The sequence below is a fragment of the Lepidochelys olivacea genome (assembly GCF_965140295.1).
Source record: "Lepidochelys olivacea isolate rLepOli2 genome assembly, chromosome: 4".
In the NCBI taxonomy this organism is placed as follows: domain Eukaryota; kingdom Metazoa; phylum Chordata; order Testudines; family Cheloniidae; genus Lepidochelys; species Lepidochelys olivacea.
Genome location: NC_140414.1, coordinates 30,469,263 through 30,481,762, shown reverse-complemented (window position 1 = coordinate 30,481,762; position 12,500 = coordinate 30,469,263). Strand labels below are relative to the sequence as shown.

General features: G+C 38.1%; 1 protein-coding gene across 4 annotated transcripts in view; it reads right to left on the bottom strand.

Annotated features, from left to right (window-relative positions):
• PDLIM5 (PDZ and LIM domain 5) overlaps positions 1-12,500 on the bottom strand; it is a 180,955-nt gene that overhangs the window by 58,738 nt on the left and 109,717 nt on the right. The window lies entirely within an intron of this gene.

The window sequence follows — 12,500 nt, the reverse complement described above, 5'->3', positions numbered from 1 at the left end:
ATTAAATCATTGGCAATCAGAAGCCTCCCACCACCCTCCACCCCATTTACACACACCATCCCATTTACATGAAGTTGTGTAAATTTAGAAATTTTGATCAAATTTCAGATTTTGGCGGGAGGGTGGGCACTTCATCCACCTTTCCCCTCATGTTTTCAAACCAACCCAGGAGATGGCTGAACTAAAAATACAGAAAAATGATACTTGTGCAGTCTACCTCCACCCCACTTTTTTTTTTTTTTTTGGGACCAGCCCCAATGACAACCACAGGGATTTTGCCCTTTCCAATTATTTTCTGGGGCTGTCCTTGAATTCAGTTCCTACAGTCCCATTGATTTCACTGGGTTCTATATGAGACCCAAAATTCAGAGAAATAGTTTGACATCACAGGAGCTTGCTCTCCTTTGGGGAATTTTTCAATCATGTTTGGATTTACACCCTCATTTCTGGTAGAACAGTTACTTTATATTCTTTTTTCTTTGTTGATGGCTAGGAAAGGGAATTACTTTAACACTAGCTGAAGCTCCCAATAAAAACCTGAAGATTACACTTATTTCAGAATATACTGTTGGCTGCCTTTTAATCAGCAAGAGCACTTCAAGATTTGACTATTCATATTTAATGCCATATATTAAAGGAGAATATGCAAATTTGTGATATAGTATTTCTTTTTCCATCTGAAAAGTAAAGACCAACATTCCAAATTAACCACTTTGCACACATATTACTTTGGGGTTATGTATTTTCCCTCATTTTAATGGGAACAGTCACACTGACAACACACCTGCCTCAAAAGGTTTTTTTTTTTTTTTTTTTTAAAAGCAACCCCAGAAACACATTTGTGACACTATTAAGACATGGTAACTTTTCACAGATGTAACTGAACAACCTAAGGACTCGTTGCCACTGACCTGCTTCATATTATGTCTGTCTATTTCCAGATATCTGGGACACCTATTCTTTTCTGCAGGCTAAAGTTGCCTGGGAAACTATTGAATGAGTGATCCTTGAAGGAGTGAATGGATAAATCCATAAAAGTAATTTCTAAATTAGTTATAAACACTTCAACATTAGGAAGCATAAGGAATGCCCACATTTTAATACAATAATTTTATATGGGGAAATAATCAACAGACCAAATAAGATACAGCAGTTTGGTATATTGCCTCAAGACTAATTTGCACTTTAATTACAGGAATGAAACGACAATTACAAACATTATACTTTACATTGTGAAATCTGCCATACAGGCAGTAAGGCTGGCTTTCATTCAGTAACAAGTTCCAGCTTCTTCATAAACTGTAACGGCAATCAAACTCTCCCCTCTTCTTGGGTTCAGAAGTGGATGACACAAGTGACTGATTTTAGCCAACGAAAGAGCTACACCACTAGGAAAATGAGGATCTACGCTAGCTCAGTGACAATAAATGCAGGACATAAGTGATGAAATTAAGTCTACTGACCCTTGGATAGCCTCTTTCTGCATCGCTACATATATGATGGCTTACATAGCAATTACTCATTAATTTCAAATGGTCATGATTTTGAAAATAGGCTTTTTTTGGAGATCCATTTAAGATGTATCCTACTTAAAGAGTGTTTGAGACAACAGCCATTCACCGCTTAATGAAAACAATAAGCTTGGTTCATAGAACACCGGAAGTAGCCATTTTTTTTCAAATGTCTTTACTACTACAAACTACAACATACACCCAGGTACTCATCCATGTCCACCATTTCAGATGTTATCTATCCTGGAATTGCTTCCAGATCAACCTAGTGCAGTAATGATTAGGTGGGGATGGATATTAGTTTCCCCTTATTTAAGTACGCACTTATTAAATGCGGTATTTCAAATAAGTTACAAGAGAGAATGCTAAAAACTTAACAAGAGGGAAGGACAGTTTTATCTACACACTTCTAAGATAAAGCCATCTTAGTATGTGCCAGAAATGAACATGAAAGCTAGCTCTAAACTCATCTTGTTGCACATCTGGAGATGGTCCAACCTATGAAAACAGTGTTGATGGGCCTTTTAGACGCTAACAATTCTTTCACTACTTTGTCTTAACCTTTCAAAATAAAAACATCCATTTCAAAGGGTACTTAGTTACACTACAGTTTTAAAACTTGTGGATGTGTCAGTAACCACAAATAAAGGTAAAAGCGAAGTTTATTTATTTTGATCTTTAGAAGTGCTAAAAGGGCACCCTGTCCTATGCACTAAATGCTTGTGATAAATTAAAAATAAAAGTGCAGCTACTGAATTACCACACTGCCAATCCCTCTCCCCTTGAACAAATCTCTCTGTCCACACTCATTTTTAAAGTGTCTGCGGCAAAAAGATGAGCCTTGCAACAAGCCCAATAGAGAATGAATATTGCCATTCTCAAGTTCAACGAAAGTATCATCCTATAAAGTGCAATCCACCTAGTCCGAGGAAGGGTCTCTCTTCCCAAAGGCCAGCAGAGGGATTTTAGCCTCCAAGATACATTCAACCTCAGGAGGCTGCTGTTTAATCTATAGCTGTGATGTGGAAGTCAATTTTGTTTCCCTGAGACCTAGATGGGTGGGTCTTCGCATCCCCACATGGAGTATGTATATTGAAGGAATGCAGCTCTGCTTTCTGCAATTCATCTTGAATACATGATATGTCATGTGCCAGGGAAGGGCTCATTTTAATTAGTAGGCAAGACTGCAAATGTAGTAAATTTAAGCATGTTGGTAGCACATAAGAAGGGACTCAAGTTTTCTTTTGCTGGACACTGATCCATGGCTAGTACTTAGAAATAGTTCATTCTGATTGAAATACAATATTTGCAATAGTAATCTGATGAATAGATCTCAAGATACTATTAATTCATAGATATTTAGGTCAGAAGGGACCATTATGATGATCTAGTCTGACCTCCTACACAACGCAGACCACAGAATTTCACCCACCACTCCTGCGCAAAACCTCTCACCTATGTCTCAGCTATTGAAGTCCTCAAATCATGGTTTAAAGACTTCAAGGAGCAGAGAATCCTCCAGCAAGTGACCCGTGCCCCATGCTGCAGAGGAAGGCGAAAAACCTCCAGGGCCTCTTCCAATCTGCCCTGGAGGAAAATTCCTTCCCAACCCCAAATATGGTGATCAGCTAAACCCTGAGCATATGGGCAAGATTCTCCAGCCAGATACTACAGAAAATTCTTTCCTGGAACTCAGATCCCACCCCATCTAATATCCCAATATCTAATTCAGTGGTGGGTAAGACAATTTCTTAAAATAATTTAATTATTTTTGCTGCTTTATTTCTTGTTTGGTATAAAAGTCTCAACAATGTCACAAAATGTACGGTTCATGTTTTTATCACGTGACTCCCTCTCTCACACCACTCTGATAGACCATTTGAGTCCTATGCTGCTGCAGCTGTTCTAACCAGCTCCCACTTCCACAGTGAAGAGGAACCTCAGTAGTCCAACTAAATGGAGATTACCACTCAGTGACTGAGTCCCCATGTCTGTGCCCTAAGGGGAACGCTGTCACCATCTGCTCATACCAGCACCGAAAGAGCAACTTCCTTATGTGGTCCCTGTGGGTCACTATGGTTTACAGACAGCCTATAAAATATCAAGAAAAGGGAGTTTATTTGATTGGTGGGCTGATACTCTAGTCTTATCTCCTTAAACTTGGCTGGTACATGTGGACAGAGGGGAAATGGGCTGAAACTCAACTCTTTGTATTGGCTTCTCGGTAGGAGGAAACTTCTATAGGTGTGGGTTGAGGCAATACTATCTTTGTCCGTTATTCAGAATGGTTCTTGGCTTAAAGGTGAAATTAGATCAATTGTTGTTCCTGGATTCTCGGACAGCTGCTAGGGATGCTATCATCTACAGCAGGAGACTTGGAAGCTGCAAACCTGCTCTGATATTGACCTCAAAAGAGTAACACCCGTAGCTTTTCCAAGTAAAAAAATCATTGTAATGGACTCTACACAGCATTATACTTGAAGTCCAGCCGGAAGCTTCATTTGGTGCAGAAAGTAGCTGAGTGGGGTGTGCTCTCAGAAACACAGGTCTATGTTCAAAACTCTGTCGTGGTTTCCTCATCACTTCTAGGTCCAATTCATAGTGTCAGTAATTATCTCTAAAGCCCTGATTGACTGTGGTAACTCGTTTTTGAGAGTCTGCTTTGCAATGGGTAGAAATTGGCTGGGTTACACGTGTTGTCAGCTCCTCGGGTAAGACTAGTGCCAGGCTCAGGGTTCTCATTTGAGGGAGTCCAACCTTTGGAATTCACTTCCTCTTAGCCATTTGCTAGAGTCTGAGGTGGTAAATGTCAGGGAGTGAAACAAAGCCTGTTATTACCATTTAACAACTGGCATGTTTTTCTGTTTATTTCCTTTATTTTTGATAAATTTGTATTGAAGCTATGTCCACTATGAAGGCACAAAGATATGTATGGGATAATAGTGGAAGCTTAAGATTGATCATTTAGGAGAGGCTTATGTAATTTATGCATTTAAAAAAAACAAAATATTTAAATGTGCTGGCACTAGGTAAATAAATAATATAAATACCAGGCAGCAGCATCTTCCCTTCAAGAGTCTTGAGTCACAACAGAGAACACACAGAACCTATTTCTTTAAACAATGGCTGCCACAAAAAACATAAAAACCACAAAAATGCTGCTCACATAGAATGTTTGACAATGGTCGTTCTATACTTGGATCCAGGTATTAATACAGAATGGTACACTGTATTTATTTCAAAATAAAAATAGTGCTTATATAGTGCTTTATGTCAGTTAAGTTTCAGAGCGTCACTATCTTTTAAATATCGTCATAGCACCCCGTGAGACAGACAGGTGCAATGACCCCCATTTTAACAGATGAGGAACAGAGGCACTGTGGGTATGTTTACGCTGCATTTAAATACCTATTGCTGGCCTGAGTCAGCTGGCTCAGGTGGGGCTTTAAAAATGGCTGTGTGGACATTTGGGCTTGGGCTGAAGCCTGGGTTCTGGGATCCGACACAGGTCTACACAGCCATTTTTAGCCCCGCAAACCCAAGTCAGCTGACCTGGACCAGCCATGGCTATGCCATGGGCTTTTTATTCAAGTGTAAATGTACCCAGAGAGACTAAGTAACTCACCCAAGGTCACAGAGGAAGTCTGTGGCAGAACAGGAAATTGACCCTCCGTCTCCCAACTCCTACGCTAGTGTCCTAGCCACTGGATATTCCTTCCTCTCCAAAAGAAGGAAACGGGTAACAAAACAGATCAAAGTACACATCTTAATCATACAGCACCTACAACGTCTGCTTCCACCATTAGGACACTGGCCAGCTACTAGTGAGTGATCTAACTGCAGCCTATACACTTGGGAGAAGACTAAATTTCCATTCATGTCAGAAAAGTGGTCATGCCAAAGAGGGTGTGGAGGAATCTCAGGATGTTTGCACTCAGTATCCTTCATATTTTAACGCAGAGCCAATATTATGGCAAGAACACAGCAGAATTAAAAAAAACCTGAGCATAATGTACTCTTTCACTCAAGAACACAAAAGCACTTAATGAACCAATAAGTCCCATGCATAGGTGTTACACCTATTTTACATGTGGCTAACCTGAAGCAGATAACTTAAGTGACTTGCCCAGGTTACGCAATGAACAAACAACAAAACCACCGATTTCAGTAAAACATTTTACTACAACATCATGGTGCATATGGTACAGGAACAGCAGTTAAATGGACATATTAGAAACAGAAGCACAAGTAATAAAAAGCATGTTTTATGGCTGCTAACCCTTGTAAAAAGATTGTGAAAAGGATGGAATCAGCAAGTCAGTTAATGGAGTGTTGCCGGGGAGGGGGGGCAGGGGGGGAGGGTGTTTGTTTTTTTGTTTTTTTAAACTAAGGGAGGTGAAATCTGCTGTGTTATTGAGATACCAACAGATTCCATGAGATGAGCTTCCTAAGACAGAAGTTATTACAATTCAAAAGTAAGTCTTATAAGAGTCATCCAAAAATATTTCATATTAGTTTGTTTTAGAGGTAAACATAACCATCAACTCCCAGGCACATTGTAACAACCAGCCAACCGACAAAAGCCACGTCTTTCAAAATAACAAAGCTGAAGAACAGAGACCACATTCCCTGTTGAAATCTAAAGCTCAAAAGGCTTGTATGAGGTCATACTTGATGACTTAAAGTTTAGGCTTTGGAAGAAGACCATGAGAATAATCAGGCTCCAAAAGCAAGAGCCTGCCATAATTAATTCCCTACCGCTTACAACAGCGTAATCCAAATTGTATAGAGGCTATGGGTCAAGAGTAGTTATACTTAAGGCTATGTGAATTGTGGAATTGTCCAAGAAAAGGGTCCATTTTTATCCTTTTGATTATCTTTTGCATCAATCTGTCCATACCATACAGATAACAAAAATAATTCAATTGAATAAATTTAGGATAATGTACTAAAAATGATAGGCCTTGTTTGGTGTTTGTTTTCTCTTCCAGATAACTGGTGTTTATTAGACACAGAGCCACACACCCACACTATTAGCTTATGAAATTCAATACATCAGTGTAACTTATATAACTTATCTTTAAGGAACAACATTTTTCAAAATTTTATTTTCTCTTTCTAAACCCAAAGATGACCTCCAAAGAGAGTCTACAATCTGCCAAGAAAACATGGTCTAAATAATGCCAATTAAGGTATCCAAGGTCAGTGACTGGAAGTTTGCCATCTCTCATTTCATCACCACATAGCAGAACATGCCTTAAAGAGCACACCATATTTTTTCAATATATTTAATATAGTTTTGCCTCAGTGGGAAATACATTTGAATTAACTCTCAACTTATACATTAACACTTAATTGTTATCAATTATAGCAGGTCATGGGAAGGGTCACTCACTGACAAAGTAGATCTTTCTGAATTGTTTTACTACATAGTATGTTATTTCTTATATCCAGCTAGTACCGGTGAAGTGTTCATGGGCCTGATCGATTTTTTTCTGCTCTTCTTTCCCCTCCTCCTACCATGCTCAGAAAACTGGTGATGTCCAATTTAAATGAGTGACAGAGAAACATGGCTAGTATAGATTTTCCTGTTATAATTAGGAAGAGTACCACCGGAGAATCATTTACCTCCCATGGGGTGAACTTGAGACATGATCAGGAAGTCTGGGAGAGGGAACACTGACAGGTGAAGACTTGGCTAACGGCAAACTGTCTGACGTAGATTCTGGTCTGATGAACAGTTTGCATGTCATTCAAGGTAACAAAATCAAAATCAACACAAAAAAGATGTTTAATCTACATTTAAGTGGCATAATAAAGATATGTTAAAACGTGAACAAAAATATCAATAGCTTGAATGGGAATCAGGGTTAAAGTGAAAGTCAGAGCTGAGATGAGGCACAATTTTTGTGTGACTTTTCTTGACTTTGGTGAAGACAGAAACGTGTACTGATGCTTGTAAAATCAGCAGATGGCCCATTATTATATTTACAGAGATGAGACATACACATTTAATACCACTCTGCATAGCCTGATGGGGGAAAAAAAAAACTTACAGTAAATACTAAAAATGAGAGTCTCAGAAGTTCTAATTTGGGCTTCATATAAGTGTTTTATACCCTTTCATTGTGATTTCTTCGTTCTAGAAAACTAGAAGAAGTCGTTTGCCATTTACTTTGGGTGCTACAGGAATTGAGCAGCGTGGGGTTGTACCTTGAAGTATAATTTTTAACATTTTCTCCATATTATGCCTCCTGCCCAGACATGACTGAAGTAACTGCAAATGTGACATTTAATGCAACACAGGTCTTTTGTCTGAAGAGAAATGCACATGACATTTCTAACTGCAATGTCATTTTGTGACAAACAGTCAAGTAGGAGTTACAAGGTGAGCATGTTAACATACAACACATTTGTCTTCCACAAACGTTGAGCAAGTAAAGCTACCTATGTGAGAATGTACTCTATTTTTAGTATCATGCAGATTTAAATATCTTAACAAGTTTCCAGTCTTAAGTGATATCAGTGTATTTCACTGACTTAGCACTGACAGAGAAGCAGACCTCATAGCTGGTAATGGTGTTGACGGAGGTTCTGGTGCAGGCGTCATCTCAATGGTCTGAGTAGCTACTGAATGTTTATTTAGATCTAAAGAGGAATTCTGGGCTTCTATTCCATTTGGTAGATCTACAGACACGCTTTACAGATAATGATAAAAAAAAAATCACATGGATGGTGTTGGAATACATATATGAAAATTCAGAATTGACCAAAAGTGGGATCACTATTTCACTATGGATAGAGAGATTTGCTAATCTAAAAATCCAGAAAATCTCTACACAAACCTGCTCAATATTAGTAACAAATCTAACAGTGACCAACTCAAAATATTTCATGGATTTGGGAGTAGCATGATAATAAAGATCTATTTTAAGTTTAAATTTCAAGCAAATTGACCAAAAAACCAGTAGTACAAGGAGTGATTGATGATCTGAATATATTACATTTATAAAAACAACAGCAAAAAACATTCACCAGGGTTCACTCAGTATTTCATTTGTGTCCAAAATTATGTTCCTCAGCATCAAGACATCCAGAATAGACTTGAAAATGGGAAAATTACTTTATTACTAAATGACAAGTTGTAACCCAACAAAATCATTGAATGCTTCCATGGAAATATTTAAGTGTTATTTGTGTATTCTACTTTAGGTAGACCTTTCCATGATCACTGTTACTCTCTCCAATAGAAAATGCATTTTTAATCTACCTAGCTACATACAGGGATGGATGAAAATCAAAATATTTGGAAGTTGGCTTTCGAGAAAGTTTTAAAAGCTTGGACATTTATCTGAAGTTTATTCACAGCTCTTGAAATTCTTCACCCTTCTTTGATTACATCCCCTTTGCCCAGGCTTGTTAAGTTTGGCCTACCTCCACAATAGTTGCAGTCAGTTCTTATATTAAAGAAAAAAAATCAGGACACTAAGTATTTTCCCATATCACAGGAACAAAATGCATTCTGAGGCCTGATTTGAATCAAGCAGTGAGCTAAATCCAGATCATCATAGGGACCTCCGACTGGAAACTCATCTGTCTTTTTGAAGGTTAAATGTACACTTGGAATCAAAGTGGGCATTAAGGTACATTATTCACATTTTAAAATAAAAGCAGTCTAATGTTTCTCCCAACAGTTTTTACTGATTTCAATTTTTTTTAAATTAAGAAATGATGAAAGTATGACGTCGTAAGTGTGACCGGAGGGAAGAGACATTTGGGCATGGAACATGTATCATGCCAGTCAAGTCTGTGAGCAAAATATCTTCAGATACATTTGATGAGAGAATGACCTCAGAGGTCAGGCCCATTGGTTTGTCGGAGAAGGTGTTGTTACTTTAAAGACTAGAAAGCCAGAGAGTTACTTGCTGCATGGAGGCAGCTCCATACCCATACAGCATGGGGATGCTGACCCATTCTCACCCGACCCCTCAGGTGACTTGAAGAGAAGCAGACTATTTATGTCCACACCTGTACAGTGGCGGCCCCTTTTCCACCTGGACAAGGCTGAACACTCCACCTGTTGAAATTGGGGTGGGAGTGGCTGGTGAGGAATTTTCCCCCTCACCTCCAGATTGGCCAATGTGAAGTAGCTTTTTTCACCTTTCCCAAGGCAAACTGGAGGCTTGCAGGGGGTGGGGGTGGGGAAGAGAAGAAATAAAGGGGGTTAGACTATGGTGTTGCAACTCATTATATAAGCGTGGGGCGGATTCCCAGTGAAGGTACTGCATAGGGAACAGATATGGTGATCACGTAAAATGGATTGGGAAAGGATTTAATGAGGTATTCTTTATAGGAGTGGAAACAGGGGTGGTTAGGGGCTCCTATGACTGTTACGGCAGGGAGTCAAGTCCCCCCCTCCCCCCGCCCTTAAGCTTAATCTGAGATGGGATGTGTGTGGCGAGGCCCCAGCAGCAGGGTGGCTGCCAGCAAACCTCTGGGTATATGTAAAGGACTATGGAACTACTGGTTTCAGAGCAGCAGCCGTGTTAGTCTGTATCCATAAAAAGAAAATAATGCTCTAATAAATTTGTTAGTCTCTAAGGTGCCACAAGTACTCCTTTTCTTTTTATGCAACTACCTGCGCTATACAGTTTTACCGACTAGGCATTCCCAGACATTTAGTAATAAAGTTGCGGCCTATCTAGTGTCTCCTTTCCTTTTTCTGGTATAGCCGCACAATGAGGATAAAGAGAAGAGTAAATACACTGAAAACATTGCTACAGAGCATTTAAATGAGTAGACTGTGGACTTTTGCTACTCAAGATCAATGGAGATCAAACTGATCACAGGGACAGTACACAGGCTGACTAACCTGTTCACCCACTGAGAAATTAAGGTGCTTACTTTAAATTAAGATGAGCTCTCCTGGCTCCCTTGTTCCTATTGTTGACTAACTATGGAAACGCTTTTGAACAGAGGATAGTGGGAGAATGTGGAAAATAGGAGTGAGAGACTTTGCTGGCTAGTGAAGGTGGAACAGACTAAATGGAGGCAGGAAGGAAAACAACAGATGGTTTTAAGAAAAACATTAGAAGTCTTTTAAAGAGATTGATAGGTAGTTTGCATAGTTGTAATTCTAATTTAGAAAGTCTGAAAAAGTTAGGAGATGAAATACACCATTCACCCCTTTAAATTTTCTAAGCTAACAAAGGTAAAAATCAGTACTTTTAATTTTTTGTTCCTGTATTTCCCTTTTTTTTTCAAAAAAAATTGAGAATAGAAATTAAAACTATTAATATAAGAACAGCCACCAGAGGGCCATACCATATGGTTCTAATTTTGAAAAAAATATGCAGGATTTTTGCTGATCTAGAAATTTGTTTCACAGCCCTGAATACATTTTTGCTAAAGTAACTTGCTTTAATGAAGTGTCATCCAAATATTTATACAGTGGCATGCCATAACATATTTCCAGGTGGCCAGTGATTTGTAAATCTAGTTTTCTGGGAAATTTTTATGCTTTGGGGAACTCTTCTTGAATCTGAATATACTTATCACTGGACACACCACAAGGATATTTTTAAGACTCGTGGGCTTTGTATATTTATTTTCACTCATGCTAAACAAATCTATGTTTTAGATGATTGCAAAATCATTTTTTCCATTTCTTATTGAAACAACTCCTTCTATTAAGAGCTAAATGCTAGCAAGATAGATAAAATGGCAAATAAAATATCAACAGGAAAATATTCTCATTTTATATGAATGTTTCAAAAAAATACATACTTTGAAGATATTGTTTGACTTTACTCCTAAAGAACGCATTACAAAAGGGGCCATAAGAAGTCATCTTATCACACTTATTTTTTACTGTGTTGCGTACAATCTGTAATAACATTCCCGCCCTACCATACATAAAAAATGATTTCAACCGGCAAAACAACTTTAATACAATGCTTAAAATTCATATTTCTGAACATACATGTTCTAGTTCAAATCAATAATCATAGTGTGCTGTATGTGCATTGAATAATGTGCATAGTTTTAGTAAAAATGTGACACACAAACAGGTATTTGAAACAGAAGAGAAATTATAATTTGATAGAACTGCCAAGGCAGTTCATTTCCAATTGACAGATTTTTGTCGTCAGTGAAACTGTGATAGTGAATTATTTTCCCTGAAAGTCATTATGTGGTTTTAATGTAAAACAAAGCAAACCATGAGTGGACATAACTGTTTTAATTCTACCATGTGCTGGATGCGAATTCTTCTGCAGTTTTATTGGTAATTTGATTCCTTATATTGTGCACTCTTATGTTTCCACACAAGTGACTGTTAGCATTCAGACAATTTAGCAGTTACCTGGGGTCTCCATTTTCTGTTTGACTCTCCCTAAAGATAAGATGACAAACACAGTGAGCTACAGCCTTGCTGAGCTGCAGGAATGTTTATTATGGTAAAGTAATGCTTTTGAAGAGGAAAAGCAAACTTCAGAATATTAGAATGTTTTTAGGATTTAATCTCTCTGCAATAATTTGTTCAAAGGAAGGGCTCTATTTCTAGAACCCCCAGTTCTCTACTTTTAGAAAACCCTAGTTGATATACTCAAAATTTAAACAAAGTGCTATATAACTTATAAGTATGGTACTTCATTTTCCTCCAAGATTAACCTTTTAGGTTTGGACTTTCTGTACTTCAATAGGTGTTAAAAGCTTACAATTAGTTTGTTTAAACGAATGTGTTCTAGGCTTGCATCACATACTTCTATTTGGGACAGCAAAAAAGATCAGTCACTTCATAGCTTGATACAGGATCCCTTACAAATCCAAAAGATGTAATAGACAATTTTTAAAAGGAGATTTGGGAAAAATCCCATTGTACAAATATTGATGGCTCTTGCACAGCTCGATCTGGTTTTATTGTCTCGTCTCTTATTTCAGTTAGATTATAATACTAGAGATACAGCACTTCTGTGTGAGAGGTCTATG